Genomic DNA, 15973 nt, shown 5'->3' with positions numbered 1-15973 from the left:
CGCCACAGAGACATGAGGCTTTGGTTGACACTGGATCACAATGTACTTTGGTGCCATCGGAACATGTGGGGGCAGAACCAATTTCCATTGCCGGGGTGACAGGGGGAGTACAAGAGTTGACTTTGTTGGAGGCTGATTTGAGCCTGACTGGAAAGGACTGGCAGAGACACCTGATTGTGACCAGCCCAGAGGCCCCGTGTATTCTGGGCATAGATTTTCTTCGAAATGGGTATTTCAAAGACCCAAAGGGATTCAGATGGGCATTTGGAATAGCATCTGTAGAAACAGAGGGTGTTAAGCAACTGAACACCCTGTCTGGACTATTGGATGACCCATCTGCTGTGGGATTGTTGAAGGTGGAGGATCAGCAGGTGCCAGTCGCCACTTCTATAGTGCATCAGCGGCAGTATAGAACAGTTTGAGATGCAGTGATTCCCATCCACAAAATGATTCGTGAGTTGGAGAGCCAAGGGGTGGTCTGTAAAACCCACTCACCCTTTAACAGCCCCATCTGGCCTGTGCGCAAGTCAGATGGAGAATGGAGGTTGACTGTGGACTACAGGGCATTGAATGAAGTGACTCCACCGCTGAGTGCTGCCGTGCCGGACATGCTGGAACTCCACTATGTGCTGGAGTCCAAGGCAGAAAGGTGGTATGCCACTATTGACATCGCCAATGCCTTTTTCTCCATTCCTCTGGTTGCAGAACGCAGGCCTCAGTTTGCTTTCACCTGGAGGGGTATGCAGTACACTTGGAATCGACTGCCCCAGGGGTGGAAGCACAGTCCTACCATTTGTCATGGATTGATCCAAACTGTATTGGAAGAAGGTGAGGCTCCAGAACATCTGCAATACATCGATGATATCATTGTGTGGGGGAACACTGCAGATGAAGTGTTTGAAAAAGGAGAGAAGATTATCCAGATTCTCCTGAAAGCTGGTTTTGCCATCAAGAAGAGCAAAGTTAAAGGACCTGCTAGAGAAATTCAGTTCCTGGGAATTAAGTGGGAAGATGGACGGTGTCAGATTCCCACTGATGTCATCAATAAGATCACAGCGATGTCTCCACCAACTAACAAGAAGGAGACACAAGCTTTCCTAGGTGTCATAGGTTTTTGGAGGATGCATATTCCAGAGTATAGCCAGATTGTGAGCCCTCTCCACCTGGTAACTCGCAAGAAAAACACTTTCCAGTGGGGCCCTGAGCAGCAACACGCTTTTACTCAGATTAAACAGGAGATTGCTCACGCGGTAGCCCTTGGCTCAGTCAGGACGGGACCGGACGTGAAGAACGTGCTCTATTCTGCAGCTGGGAGCCATGGTCTGTCCTGGAGTCTTTGGCAGAAGGTGCCTGGGGAGACTCGAGGCCGGCCACTGGGATTTTGGAGTCGAAGTTACTGAGGGTCGGAAGCCAGCTATACTCCAACAGAAAAGGAAATTCTAGCAGCCTATGAAGGGGTTCGTGCCGCCTCAGAGGTTATAGGTATGGAAGCACAATTCCTCCTGCTACCCCGACTACCAGTGCTAGGGTGGATGTTTAGAGGAAAGGTTCCCTCCACCCACCACGCCACCAGTGCTACCTGGAGCAAGTGGATTGTCCTCATTGTACAACGCGCTCAAGTTGGGAAATTGAATCGCCCTGGAATTTTGGAAGTAATTACAAACTGGCCCAAAGGTGAAAGTTTCAGTGTTGCAGATGAAGAACAAGAACCAGTGACCCGGGTTGAGGAAGCTCCGCCATACGACCAGTTGCCATCAGAGGAAATATGTCACGCTTTATTCACCGACAGTTCCTGCCGTGTCATAGGGATGGGTCGGAGGTGGAAGGCAGCTGTATGGAGCCCCACACAACAGGTCGTAGGGGTCGTTGAGGGAGAGGGTGGATCCAGTCAATTTGCTGAACTTAAAGCAATTCAATTGGCCCTAGATATTGCAAAGAGAGAGAAGTGGCCAAGGCTCTATCTATACACTGATTCTTGGATGGTAGCCAATGCTCTATGGGGATGGCTGAAGAAATGGAAAAAGGCGAACTGGCAGCGTAGAGGTAAACCAATTTGGGCTGCTGAAGAGTGGAAAGATATCGCTGCCAAGTTAGAAACCCTGCCTGTGAAGATTCGCCATGTAGATGCCCATGTCCCCAAGAGTAGAGCTAATGAGGAGCAGCAAAATAATCAGCGGATAGATCAAGCTGCAAAGATAGGGTAGTTGAAGATAGATCTTGACTGGGAGCACAAGGGAGAGTTATTTCTAGCACGATGGGCCCATGATGCCTCAGGTCACCAAGGTAGAGATGCCACCTATAAGTGGGCATGAGACCGAGGGGTGGATTTAACCATGGACAGCATCTCTCAAGTTATCGGTGACTGTGAGACATGCGCTGCCATTAAGCAAGCCAAGAGGATGAAGCCTCTCTGGTATGGAGGGCAGTGGTCTAAATACAAGTATGGGGAGGCCTGGCAGATTGATTACATCACACTGCCTCAAACCCGCCAAGGCAAGCGTCATGTGCTGACCATGGTAGAAGCCACCACAGGATGGTTGGAAATCTATCCTGTGTATCATGCTACAGCCCGCAACACCATCCTGGGCCTTGAAAAGCAGGTCCTTTGGAGGCACGGCACTCCCGAGAGAATTGAGTCCGACAGTGGGACTCATTTCAAAAATAATCTTATATAAAACCTGGGCTAGGGAACATGGCATTGAATGGGTATATCATATCCCCTACCATGCACCAGCCGCGGGTAAAGTGGAGAGGTACAATGGGCTGTTAAAAACCACCCTGAAGGCATTGGGTGGAGGGTCCTTAAAAAATTGGGAGCAGCATTTAGCAAAAGCCACCTGGTTAGTTAACACTCGAGGTTCCACCAGCCGAGGGGGTCCTGCTCAGTCCCAGCACCTTAATGTAGTAGATGGAGATAAAGTCCCAGTGGCCCATGTTAGAGGTTTGTTGGGAAAGACAGTATGGATCATCCCTGACTCGAGTACGGGCAAACCCATCCTTGGAGTTATCTCTGCTCGAGGACCGGGTTGTACATGGTGGATAATGCAGAAAGATGGAACAATGCGATGTGTACCTCAGGGAGATCTGAATATGGGGTAAGATTGATATGTGCTGAATGTTACTACCATTGTCTGCGTGTTAGATCAGTTAGACATGAAACAGAAGGAAATGTGTAAGTGTCGAAGGTCTGAGCAAGTAAGACGGACGGAAATGTGTAAGTGTTAAAGGTCTGAGTAAGTGAGATGAAAGTTTTAATTGGATGGATGTATGCGATAAGGGGTGGAATGTTCTGGGTTGAGCTGCCTCCTATCCCATATATCCATCCCATATCTAGGATATGTTGTTATGTCTCGCAGCTGAATCCCGCCCTCTTGGGCGGGATCCTGCGGTTCCTTCCTTCTTTTTCTTTTTTGGCTGTTTTCAGCTCTTGCTTTAGCTAGCTCGGCTGCTTTTGCATTCTTCACTTCGCTTTGCTTCGCTCTGCTTCGCTCTGCTCTCCGGCTGCCCCTGCCACTGTTTTTTCTTCCCCCTCACTGCTTCTGTTTGGTTTTTTTTCCCTCCATCCTTCTCGCCCCCCCCCTCCCCCCCCCCCCCCCCACCCCCCCCGGTTTGAACCGGCTCCAGACCTGACCTGACCTGAGAAGTTGGAGAAGTCCCGGGCCAGACAGAGACGCGTCAGCACCCTCCCCATCATCACAGTAACCCGTCTTTTCCCACTATTCAGTGTTGGGGAGTGTATTTTTGTCAATAAACCGGTTTTTCCACATTCCTCCGAGGTATTTTCCTTCCCGAACCCAGGACTGGGGGGGGAGAAGGGGTGGTGGAGGTTTGGTTTAGGGGACTCCTTCTGGACGTTCTTCCCTAATTTACTCCAAACCAGGACAAAGTTTGCCTCATTGACTCATCTTTCGGCACACAGGGACAGTCTGTTCCTCTGCCCTCAAGATCTCTGCTTTGAAGCATGCCCATCTTTCCTGGACTCCTTGTTTTTAAGAGCTTCTTCCCAAGGAACTCTCTGAATAAGTCTCCTAAATAGGCCAAAATCTGTCTTTTGGAAGTCCAGTGTAAAAGTCCTATTGATGTTTCTCCTGATGTCACCAAATATCAAGAACTCTATCATTTCATAATCACTGTGCAGCAAGTAGCCTCCAACCACCACATCGCCCCCCTTTGACTGCGCCTGTGCCGACCCAGGCCCCGGCCCCGGCCCCGGCCCCGGCCCCTCCCGGGCCCCGCGGAGGACACACACGGCGCAGCCGCTCCCGCCGCCTCCGCTGCGGCTTCCCCGGCCCGAGCTCCGCCGCTCAACAGTGCGGCCGCTGGCCCCGAGCCGCCGCTGCCCCGTTCCAAGGAGCCAATGCCTGGGGATGCCCGGCCCGGGGCGGTCGAGGGGCGCTCGGGGGCCGCTCCTGGCCCCGGGCTGAGCGCTGACAGCCGCGTCTCGCCGGCAGGGAAGGTGCAGCGGGGCCTCAAGGAGCCTTACCGAGTGGGTTCGCTGACGGGGCGCGGCGGCTTCGGCAGTGTCTTGGCGGCGACGCGGCTCTCGGACGGCGCCCCGGTGAGCGGCGGGGCTGGCTGCAGGCGCAGAAGGAGGAGGAGGAGGGCGGAGGAGAAGGAGGATGGGGCTGGGCTGGGCAGGGTGGGCTGCCAGCTCAGCCCGCTGCTCCCCTTGGCTTGCAGGTGGCCATCAAAAGGGTGCCACGGAACCGCGTCCGGCACTGGGGAGAGCTGGTGAGTGAGCGGGGCAGCGGGAGAAGCCGGGGCGCGCCGGGCGGGGATGAGCCGAGGCCCGGCAGGGTGGGAGCCGCCGGGACGCCTCGAGGGAGAGCGGGCGTGGGGCCAGCAGAGGGTGCAGAGCATCCCGGGCTGGGTGAGGGCTTCCCCAGCCCTGGCACAGCCTCGGCCCCACTGACGGCACCGTGCTCCTCCCACAGCCCGACGGCACCAGCGCACCCCTGGAGATCATGCTGCTGGACAAGGTCTCCACTGGCTTTCCTGGTGTCGTCCAGCTGCTGGAGTGGCTGGAGCTCCCCAGCGACATCGTGATGGTGCTGGAGCACCCAGAGCGGTGTAGGACCTGAAGCAGTTCATCCGGGCACGGGGGTTCCTGTCCAAGGAGGTGGCGCAGGAGCTGTTCCACCAGGTGCTGGAGGCCGTGTGGCACTGCACCAGCTGCGGGGTCCTGCACCAGGACATCAAACCAGAGAACATCCTGGTTGACCTGGCCACCAGGCAGGCCAAACTCATCGACTTTGGCTGTGGCACCTACCTTCAAGACACAGCCTACATTCACTTTGCAGGTGAGCCCAGGAGAGAGGGTGCTCCCAGTTCCTGACATCTCATGCCCCAGCATCTCACAGCCCATCCTGGGTGTGGCAGCGGGGATTCTCCCTCTTGCAGTCTGTCATGGCACTGAGAATTCAGCTGAGTTGATTTTTGAGCAGGGGTGGGTGGGGGCCCAGCTTCCAGCCCTGCTGGCAGCCTTTGCCAGCCACTCTGCCCAGGACTGGGGCTGGGGCTGGGGCTGGGGCAGCCAGCCTGACAGAAACACCCATCTGTGGGGGTATCAGACAGCATGGAGTCAGAACCTGTGCACCAGGCATTTTGGTGTGCAGGTGAGAAAGGGCTTGGACTGCTCCTCTTGCCTTCTTTGCCTTGACTTCGCAATATTTTTTGGGGCAAAGCAGGCAAGGAGGAGGAAGGTTTTACTCCTGCTCTGAGTGTGTTTTCCTTTGTCACACTCAGGCCATACCAGGGATTCCACTGCCCTCTTTTGGAACACCAGTGGTTTCTCATCCAACCCCTAGTTTGTACACAAGTCCCAGGTGCTGGTGGGAGGGCATCAAGTCACACCATGTGCCACTGGGGCAGTCCCCACATGCCCAGGGATGCTGGGGCCAGGCTCTGGGAGCAGCAGCATCCCCCTGATGAACTCCATCTGTATTCCATAGGAACACCATCATACAGCCCCCCAGAATGGACCCACTTTGGCTGGTACTATGGCCGGCCAGCTACCATCTGGTCCCTGGGCATCCTGCTACACCAGATGGTCTGCGGGGAGCACCCTTTCAGGAGGGGCTAGAAGATCAGCTGGGACCATCAGCTCTCGCTGCCACAATGGCTCTCTCCAGGCGGATCCTCATCTCTGGGCATGGGAGGAATACCAGTGCTGGGAGGCAGCAGCGGGCTTCTGAGCATCCTGCTCTGGCAGCTGCTGGGGAGGTGGCACATGTCCTGCTCTCCTGCTCTCCTCCAAAACAGGGAACTGATGGGAAAGTTTAGGCCTAGCTTGGAGCACATCCAGCATGGCCTGGGCATGGGAATATGGGGCAAAGCAGACCAGAGCCTTCTCCAACTGACTGGCGGTTTCTGGTTTCTCTCCCCAGAGTGCCAAGATCTAATCAGGAGGTGTTTATCCATGTACTCCTTGGAAAGGCCCTCATTAGAAGACGTTTTGTGTGATCCTTGGATGCAGGATATTCATCAGCCACAGAAGAAGGGAGAGAGCCACAGGCACACTTTGATGCAGGGCCCTGATAAGTTACAGCTCCACACATGCCTTGGCAATCAGAAGCAAAGAAACCCAGGCTTTTTTGTGCTACCTGTGTCACTGCACAGGGGTCATCAGATGGGAACAGGCAGCCCTTGTGCTGGAGCTGGGCTTCTCTGCCCAGCGCTGGTGGCTGCCATCTGAGCTGGTTTGGCTTGTCCTGGTTCACTGACAGCTGGGGCCCTGGGCAGAGCCCTGACAGCCTGGTCTCACCCCCAGGGAAGGAGAAGGAGCTTCTGGAGAAGCTGAAGAAGGGGCTGTGGCTGCTGGAGACACCGAGGACGACATCAAGGATGACAGTCTCTTCTTGACCTGGCCACCAGAAAGTTGAAGGTGATGGACTTTGATTCTGGCACCTTCCTCAAAGCCAGGCTCCATAGGGAATTTGCAGAGGAGTTCACACACAGGGGGATGCTCCCAGATTTGGGCATTGCACAGCCAGGCCAGGAACCAAAGGTTCCCCCTTTGCTGGGGCAGGTGCAACTGATTCTTCAGTGGGCTGCCCAGCTGCTTTTTGGCAGGTCTGGGGCCATGGGCTGGGGTTGTTATGAAATGGGAGTCAGCTCCTGGCCCTGCCAACAGCCCCCATCACCCACCGTGCCCTGGTCTGGGGCTGGGGCAGCCAGCCCGACAGAAACAAACCTCCCCCAAGGCAGGAGCAGAGGTGGGACTCCAGAACCTGTGCTCGGCTTCTTTGCTTTGCAGGCAAGGAAGGGCTTGGGCTGCTCCACTCCCCTTGTTTGATTGGGATCACTGTTATTTTTAGGGGCAGTGAATGGGAGAAGAGTAAAAGCATGGGCTTCCCTCACTGGTGGGTGGGTTTTTCCTTAGCATGCAGGGCTTGGGGTTTCCTTAACCTCTGACTGAGACAGGATCTTTTACCTTTTCCTTTGTTTCCCCTTTTTGTCTGTAATCTATTTTCATCAATTTGTTGTTTGTTCTAGTTGGTGTCCAGTCTGGATTGGGAAGTGCTTAGGACCAGCTGTGGCGTGGATAGGCCGTGCCCTTGGAGAAGGCTGAGGACATGGTTTGGGAGCAGCTTTTCTTCCAGCATTGGATGGCGTGAGGTGGGTCCCCGTCTTCTTGGCACGGGTGGGATAAGAGCTTTTGGGAGATGGCAGCGAGCACAGGAGCGTCCTGCTCTGGGCAGCTGGAGAGGAGGTGGATCTGCCGTGGCTGGCTGCAGGCTGGGCACATGTCCTGCCCTCCTGCTCTGCTGCCAAGGGCAGCAATGATGGGCAGCTTTGGGCCCTGCTCTGGGCACGGCCAGCATGGCCTGGGCACTGCGGGCGGCTGGGACAAGGGCACAGGAGCCTTCAGCTGACGGGCGGTTTGTGGTTTCTGTCCTTGCAGCCGGGCTCTGCAGGTGCTGAGGCTGCTCTGGGCTCTGCCAGGGCTCTGCTGGAGCTCAGCATCGGGCCAAAATAAGCCCAAGAAGAAACGGTGTGACCTGCAGCAGAGACCTGCCTTGAGCATTTCGGCAATGCAGCTCAAGTTTGCAGAGTGTACACCTCTGAGGGAAAACATGACACCCCCCAACAATAAACTTGTTCAATACCATCTGAAATGAAATCAATCTGGGATGACCCCAAATGCCATTTTTTGGCTTGCTCAAGCTGTACCTTAGTTCTTCTGTAAACAGTTCTGTCCCCCACCTGCCTTTCCCTTCAGAACTGCTCCCCCTTTTCCCCCAGTGAGTTCCCAGCCCATTGCAGTCTCCACCACACTGTTGCCTTCCTTGGTGCCCCTCACCATGAGGAAGACTGAAATCCAGGCTTAGTGACTCATCCTGTCACTGGCCAAGTTGCAGCAATGTCTCAGAGGTCCGGTGCCATTTCAGTGTCATTCGAAGCTGCCCTCTAGCCCTCAGCTCTCCTCACTGCTGAGTTCCCACTCCCTTTTCCTTGTCCTTCTAGCAGGATGAGCTCTGTGGATCCTGTTGAGGCTCCCCACTCTTCCCAGCCTGCCCACCCAGCTCAGCTAGACTTAAGCTGAAGCTTCTTTGTCTCCTCTGGCACACCAGTGCAGTCCCCTCTGCGGGGAGCCCCAGCCCCAGAGCACAGCACACAGCAGTGCAGTCCTGGCTGGAGCAACTGCCCTGCGCCCCTGGCTTGGCTGTCTGTGGCACCTAAACGCTCCCTGTTTGCAGCTGTCCCTGCAGGATGGCCTTGGGGCAGAGCCCAGCCGGGCTCCCTCTGCATCCCCTGATGCTTGGGGCAGACAGTGGTTTCGGCGCAGAGGTTCATGGGGAGCACCAAGAGCTGTGGCTTGCAGTCAGTGTTTGCAAGTGTTGTGTTCTCATCTGCTGCAGCTCGTGGGGAAAACAAACTGTGCTGCCAGGCCAGCACTGCCTGTCTGGGCAGGGCCCAGGCTGAAGGGCTTTCCCATTCCAGAGGAGCCGGCACTGAGCCTTGGCAGGGCCAGGCAGGGCTGGAGCTGGGTATTGCCTGGTCTGTGTGTGCCAGGGGCTCTGGGATGTCTCTGTGTCCATAGACAGAAGGGTCTGTGTATGCCAGGGGCTCTGGGATGTCTCTGTGTCCATGGACAGAAGAGTCTGTGTGTGCCAGGGGCTCTGGGATGTCTCTGTGTCCATGGACAGAAGGGTCTGTGTGTGCCAGGGGCTCTGGGATGTCTCTGTGTGCATGGGCAGAAGGGTCTGTGTGTGCCAGGGGCTCTGGGATGTCTCTGTGTCCATAGACAGAAGGGTCTGTGTTTGCCTGGGGCTCTGGGATGTCTCTGTGTCCATGCACAGAAGGGTCTGTGTGTGCCAGGGGCTCTGGGATGTCTCTGTGTGCATGGGCAGAAGGGTCTGTGTGTGCCAGGGGCTCTGGGATGTCTCTGTGTCCATAGACAGAAGGGTCTGTGTTTGCCTGGGGCTCTGGGATGTCTCTGTGTCCATGCACAGAAGGGTCTGTGTGTGCCAGGGGCTCTGGGATGTCTCTGTGTCCATGCACAGAAGGGTCTGTGTGTGCCAGGGGCTCTGGGATGTCTCTGTGTCCATGGACAGAAGGGTCTGTGTGTGCCAGGGGCTCTGGGATGTCTCTGTGTCCATGGACAGAAGGGTCTGTGTGTGCCTGGGGCTCTGGGATGTCTCTGTGTCTGTGGGAAGCCTGCCTGAGATGTGGCTGCGTGAGAAAGGACATAGCAGCCAGACTCAGCTAGTCTCTGTGTGAGAAACTAGGCGTACGTGACTGAAGCAGGGCCAACAGTGCCCTTGAAACACAGGTGCAGAGATACCAGCTGGGTTGTTGAGAATAGTTGGTATGCAGTAAAGAAAATTAACGAGATGGGAACTTGGAATCGCAAGGCTAGTAATAGAAAACAAAGCATTAGTGTTAGACCCAATCCTGAGCTTAGATTTTGCAATATGCATGAGCTAATTATTGTGTGTATAAGAAACGGCTGGTTATACAATAAAGCGAGACTTTGTTGACCATGACAGCATGAGACATGTCTCCCATCTTTTCCAATATCTGGTGACCCCTGGACGTGATGCGCTGCGTCCCTCCCTGCAGGAGTTGAGAAAAGATGATGGGTTCGGATTCTGCGGCAACCAGAATGGTGTAAGGGCGATAAGCGAGGAAGCCCCGACCCTGAGTGATCGTAACGACGAGCTCAGCCGATACGTGCCGCCGACAGCCTTTTGGAGAGTTGCAACAGCGCTGACGTGAGTATGGATAGGCAAGCGGCATATGAGTTATTTACCGCCTGCTTAAGGCAGAGGCGGATACAGGGTATCGACCTGGATAAAGAATTACCTTCACTTTTGAGACACGGGGAGTCTTATGGGTTTTTTACTAATCCCCACACAGTGCATGAGTTGTCGGAATGGAGAAAGTTCGGAGATAGGTTGTGGGAGTTGACCTTGGAGGATGATAAACCGGCTAAAAAGATTGGAAAGCTCTGGCGGGTAGTGCACAATGAGCTGTTATTAATGCAGGCAGAAAAAAGAGCTGCAAAAGAAGTCAAAGCCGCTCAGGAACGTAATTATGCCTATGACTCCTCGCGGCAACATCCTAATACCCCCAACCCTCCTGCCTTCACCACAGTTACCTTGCCTGCTCCACCGGCCCCTGCTGGAGCCGCGCCATCGGCACCTCCCCTAGACGAGAGCTACGAGCACTCCCCTGAGCGCACCCCTGTCCCTGCCGGTGCTTCAAGCCATCTGCCTACCCCCCGCAGTCAGGAGCCTATCCCTGGGGCGGAATCCGACCTAGCGGAGGCCCTGGCAAGGCAGCGGCGTGAGTTATGGGTATCGCTGGCCCGCCAAGGTGCGGAAAGTGGGGACAAAGGGTTGCTGGAGGTTGCCTCTCAATGCCTGGCGTGTCCGGTGGTGTTTACCCCAAACGCAGCTGGAGGTCTGACGGCAAATCTGAGCGCGCTTGACTGGAAGCTGTTAGCACAATTGCGTACTACAGTGGCACAATACGGTGTGAACAGTGAGCCGGCAAAGCAGATGCTTGAATATCTTTTTAATGCGTATTTGCTTCTGCCTGGGGATATTAGAGGTATAGCTAGATTGATCTATTCACAGCATCAGGTTATGTTGTTTGGTGCGCATTGGCAGGCAGAGGCTCAAGCATCTGTGGCGGTACAAAGAGGACCGGGTGATCCTTTGCACAGAATAACAATAGATGAGCTATTAGGTCTCGGCGCATTCCTTAGACTAGAAGCTCAGGTGTTAATGGGCCCCAATAAAGTCCGTGAGGCAATGGAGGTAGCGCGTAGGGCTATGAATAAGGTAAAAGATCCTGGGGGAACGCCTATATACATGGGCATTAAACAAAGTAGGGAAGAGTCGCTGGGTTCGTTTGTAGATAAGGTGGCCGAGGCTATAGATAAAGCGGGGGTGCAAGAGTTTATGAAAGGGGCATTACTGAAGCAGTGTATATTACAGAATGGGAACGCACAGACTCGCTCATTAATAAATACTATGAATGGAGACTGGACCGTTCCCTTGTTGCTTGAAAAGGCTGCCGGCATGCCATCTGGCTCTCAGGCATTTTTAGTGGAAGCAATTAAGCAATTAGGTTTAGGGCTCCAGGAACAGGCAAAAACATCACAGAATCAGGTCATGGCTGCCCTTGCACCTCTCCAAACTGCAGCGGCCGGTATGGCTTGTAACCGCACCGGTCAGGTCGGCTCTCGCATGAAGTGCTTCCGCTGTGGAAAATCCGGTCACATCAGGAAGGAGTGCCAGGTTAAGGGTGTCTGGTGTATTAACTGTCAATCTAACACCCACAATACTGCTACATGCCGCCGTAAGCAGAGAAACGCGAGACACAGCGCGAGCAGCAGCCGCGCCGGGATACAAGTAGCAGCTGCAATGCCATCCAACAGCTCCGACCAGCCACAGCCGGGAGCCTCAGTCTAGACCTGGCAGCCGCAGTAGAGGTTACGCTGATGACACCTCACCCACAGACTGTTCCTACGGGAATCTTTGGACCTATAATCATAGAAGGCAATCAAGTCGGCGGACTGATATTAGGCAGATCATCAGCTTCGATATCCGGACTATTTATCCTGCCTGAGTTGCTGGATGCTGATTACAGCGGAGAAATCATGGTCATGGTACATACCCCTTTTCCACCTTTAAAAATCACCAAGGGTCAGAGATTGGCTCAAGTGGTGCCCCTACCACAACTCGCGAAAGCCCTCCCCCCGATTCAACCAACACCGCGGGGGGAAAAGGGTTTCGGGAGCACCGGAGGACTTGTCTTGTTAACCGTGGATCTTTTGTCCCGGCCTAAAAGACAGCTGCAGCTACGATTTAAGGATAAGACTGTGGAGTTAACTGAACTGTTGGATACGAGCGCAGACTCAAGTATAATTTCTCCGGACTACTGGCCACAGAACTGGCCCTTACTAGCCTCCTCAACGACAGTCACAGGTATAGGAGGCATGACGTTAGCCAGTAAAACACCTACGCTTGTGGTAACTATGGATAGAAAAACTCTGCAAGCTATTTTTTCTGTGACAATGCTGCCACCTACCGTCCAGTGCCTAGTAGGATGGGACATCCTTTCCCAAATGAGTCTCGTCCTCACAAATGAGCACCCTTTGGGCTAATGGCCACTGCTTGGACTTTCCCAATACCACTTGTCTGGAAAACAGCTGATCCAGTGATAGTTAAGCAATGGCCGTTAAAAAGGGAAAGTCTCATACAAGCACACCAGCTGGTGCGAGAACAGTTACAGCAGGGACACCTTAAGCTGTCTACTAGTCCTTAGAATAGCCCCATTTTTGTTATCAAAAAGAAATCAAAAAAGTATCGCTTACTACATGACCTGCGTGCCATTAATGACCAAATGGAACCCATGGGGGCCTTGCAACCTGGCTTACCCAACCCTGCCCTAATACCAGAAGACTGGCCCCTTTTAATTATTAACTTAAAAGACTGTTTCTTTACTATTGCTCTACATCCAAATGATACGAAGCGTTTTGCTTTCACACTGCCAGCCATAAACAGAGGAGAACCAAACAAAAAATTCGAGTGAATAGTCCTACCCCTACAGGACCAAAGTAAATACCGGCTCAGAGCGCGAGACCGGCGCAGCGGCCTCAAACTGGAGCCGACTTACATCAAAAATCCTCAACTGAGGCTGGGTCTTCTACTCAGACCACATCTCCCCTTCCTGCAGACCTGCTTCAGCCCAGCCCAGCTGCAGATACGATCACCGAATGAACCTGCTGATCAATGTAGATTCAGTGCGGCATGCGTCCCTCCAAAACAGAGCAGCTATCGACTTCCTGCTGCTAGCTCAAAGACATGGATGCGAAGAGTTTGAAGGGATGTGCTGCATGAACTTGTCTAATCACTCAGTCTCTATCCATGCTCAGGTTTCTAAGTTGCAAGAACTAACCACACATCTACAGAAATCCACAGGCTTTGGACTTGATGATTGGTTGAAAAAACTCAGTTTTGGCCCTTAAATAACTTCATTGCTGCAACATGAAATAATCTTGCTAATTGTTATTGTAGCTACCTTATTGCTTTTGCCATGTTTTATAAAATGCTTGCAACGCATGCTTATGAACATAATTGATGGTGGTAAGAAACAACTTTTGTTAGCACAAAAAGAAAACGGGGGAAATGTGGGAAGCCTGCCTGAGATGTGGCTGCGTGAGAAAGGACATAGCAGCCAGACTCAGCTAGTCTCTGTGTGAGAAACTAGGCGTACGTGACTGAAGCAGGGCCAACAGTGCCCTTGAAACACAGGTGCAGAGATACCAGCTGGGTTGTTGAGAATAGTTGGTATGCAGTAAAGAAAATTAACGAGATGGGAACTTGGAATCGCAAGGCTAGTAATAGAAAACAAAGCATTAGTGTTAGACCCAATCCTGAGCTTAGATTTTGCAATATGCATGAGCTAATTATTGTGTGTATAAGAAACGGCTGGTTATACAATAAAGCGAGACTTTGTTGACCATGACAGCATGAGACATGTCTCCCATCTTTTCCAATATGTGTCCATGCACAGAAGGGTCTGTGTGTGCCAGGGGCTCTGGGATGTCTCTTTTTCCATGCACAGAAGGGTCTGTCTGTACAAGGGTTTCCATAATGTCTTTGTACCCATGGGTATGGAATGAACACAGACAGTGAAAGTGTCAGTCACGTTGCTTGCACACTCCTTCCTTTCTATACAAGACACATCCATGCACACCCCACATACAGATGTATTAAAAGGACTGGGATGGATAGAGATTTCCCACAGAGCTCTAACTTTGAATAACTCACTTGTAAGCCGGCAGGCAGGGGATTTTTTCCCCAGCCCTGTGTGAGAAGGTGTCCAAGAGCTGAAGGGAGCAGCATTCAGAAGCAGGTTCAGGATTTCTAGGCAGGAAATGGAGCTGACAACCATCAGTGTAACTCCCTCTATTCTTCGGGATGGGCTGCTGGTTCTTTAGGAATATTGCCTAATGGAGACACCAGACTTGGAAAATTCCCAGCTCTCTGTGGATTTGTATAAAAGGGGGAGCAGCAGAAACACTTAGTGCCTGCTTTGGAGGAAACAAGGTCCAAGGAGCTGTGGTGGCAGAAAGTGACCTGGGCTGGTGGCAGGTGAAGTCCTGTTTCATGACACCCCAGAGTGGCACAGGACAAAGCTCCAAGCATCCCCAAGCCACTGATGAAGTGTTTGTGATGCTGCACATCCTCGAGGAAAAGCTGCTGTCACACAATCCATTGGGATTTATAACTTTTTTTCAATATTTCATGTCCAAGTTTCAAACTGCAACATTTTTTGCCCTTAAGACAGAGTCATGCACAATCCATCTTTCTATTTCCTACTGCTTCAACCACAATTCAAAATAACTTAATACTGGAAAAGAGGATGCTGAGGTCAGTAAAATGGGATACCCCAGCCCCATGCTATCAGAACATTTACAATGTCAATATCTTAGTTCTCTTTTTCTAAAGATCAGTTACCTCTTAATCCAAAGTTGTTGCCTCAAGTTTGCCTGCTTTTCACTGTTTGCATTTTGTTCTCACACAGCTTCAAGTAAACTATGTAAGTTTTTAGAAAATTATCTTTGTTGACATACTTCTCCTCTCTGGAGGAGAAAGATGATTGATGGTGATGTTTACCAACGAGGTCGAAGAGGTGGCTACCTGTGTATCCAATCTTGGCCTGTCTGTAAAATTTTATATATATGGAGTCAGAAAAATAAAGTAGAAGCTTTCCTGCTTGACCTCCTGCTGGCCTGCCTCGTCCTTTCGTGCTCCTAACAGCAGCTGCAAGTGTGACCCTCCGTCACACAAAAGTACAGAACATTTTTCGCTACACTTTTTTTTTTTTTTTTTTTTTTTTAACACAGAACATATCCTGAGAAAGGAATGAACAGCAAAATGAGATACATTTCTGATAAACAGCAAAAATGTAAGCTCCTCCTCTGTTTACTTTTGTCTGGATACCCTGAGGAAAAAAGTCCTGCAGAGGTGTAAAATGATTGCTTGGGACTAAACTGGAGTTTAGCACGGGTGACATCCTGATCCAGTCAAGAGTTGCAGAATTCTTTTGCAGATCTCAAACCATGTGTTTGCAGGTGCAGCACCTCAGTGCTGAGGCAGCAATGTGTGTGAATAACTCTGTTAATCCCTCACAGAATTTGGGCTCTGCCCAAGGATGAGGTGCTACAGTCATTTGTTCCTGGTGTCCCGTGTGGAGCAGCCCCTTCCCGCTGGCTGAGCTGCTCCGGCAGAGCCCGGCAGCTCCTGGCCCTGCAGGGCTGAGGATTTTCCCCTTTGCTGGGCACAGACTGATGGGGCAGCACTGCTGAACACGGGGACACACGGAGGGAGCAGAAGCAGCTGCCTTTATCCACCTGCAGCTCCAAGGCCCAAACTCTGAGCAGACAGGGCTGGAAGAGACTGGCAGGCTCCCTGTTGGCTGTGCTGCCCCACTTGTGCCCAGCCCAGCTCTG

The 15973-nt window shown here is 52.6% G+C and overlaps 1 pseudogene; it reads left to right on the top strand.

The window, feature by feature from the left end:
- Nucleotides 1–4334: 4334 nt before the first annotated feature.
- Nucleotides 4335–6125, top strand: LOC136374978 (serine/threonine-protein kinase pim-1-like; annotated as a pseudogene).
- Nucleotides 6126–15973: the final 9848 nt, after the last annotated feature.

The sequence above is a fragment of the Sylvia atricapilla genome, unplaced genomic scaffold (genome assembly GCF_009819655.1).
Source record: "Sylvia atricapilla isolate bSylAtr1 unplaced genomic scaffold, bSylAtr1.pri scaffold_66_arrow_ctg1, whole genome shotgun sequence".
In the NCBI taxonomy this organism is placed as follows: Eukaryota; Metazoa; Chordata; class Aves; order Passeriformes; family Sylviidae; genus Sylvia; species Sylvia atricapilla.
This window is presented reverse-complemented; position numbering and strand designations above follow the sequence as displayed.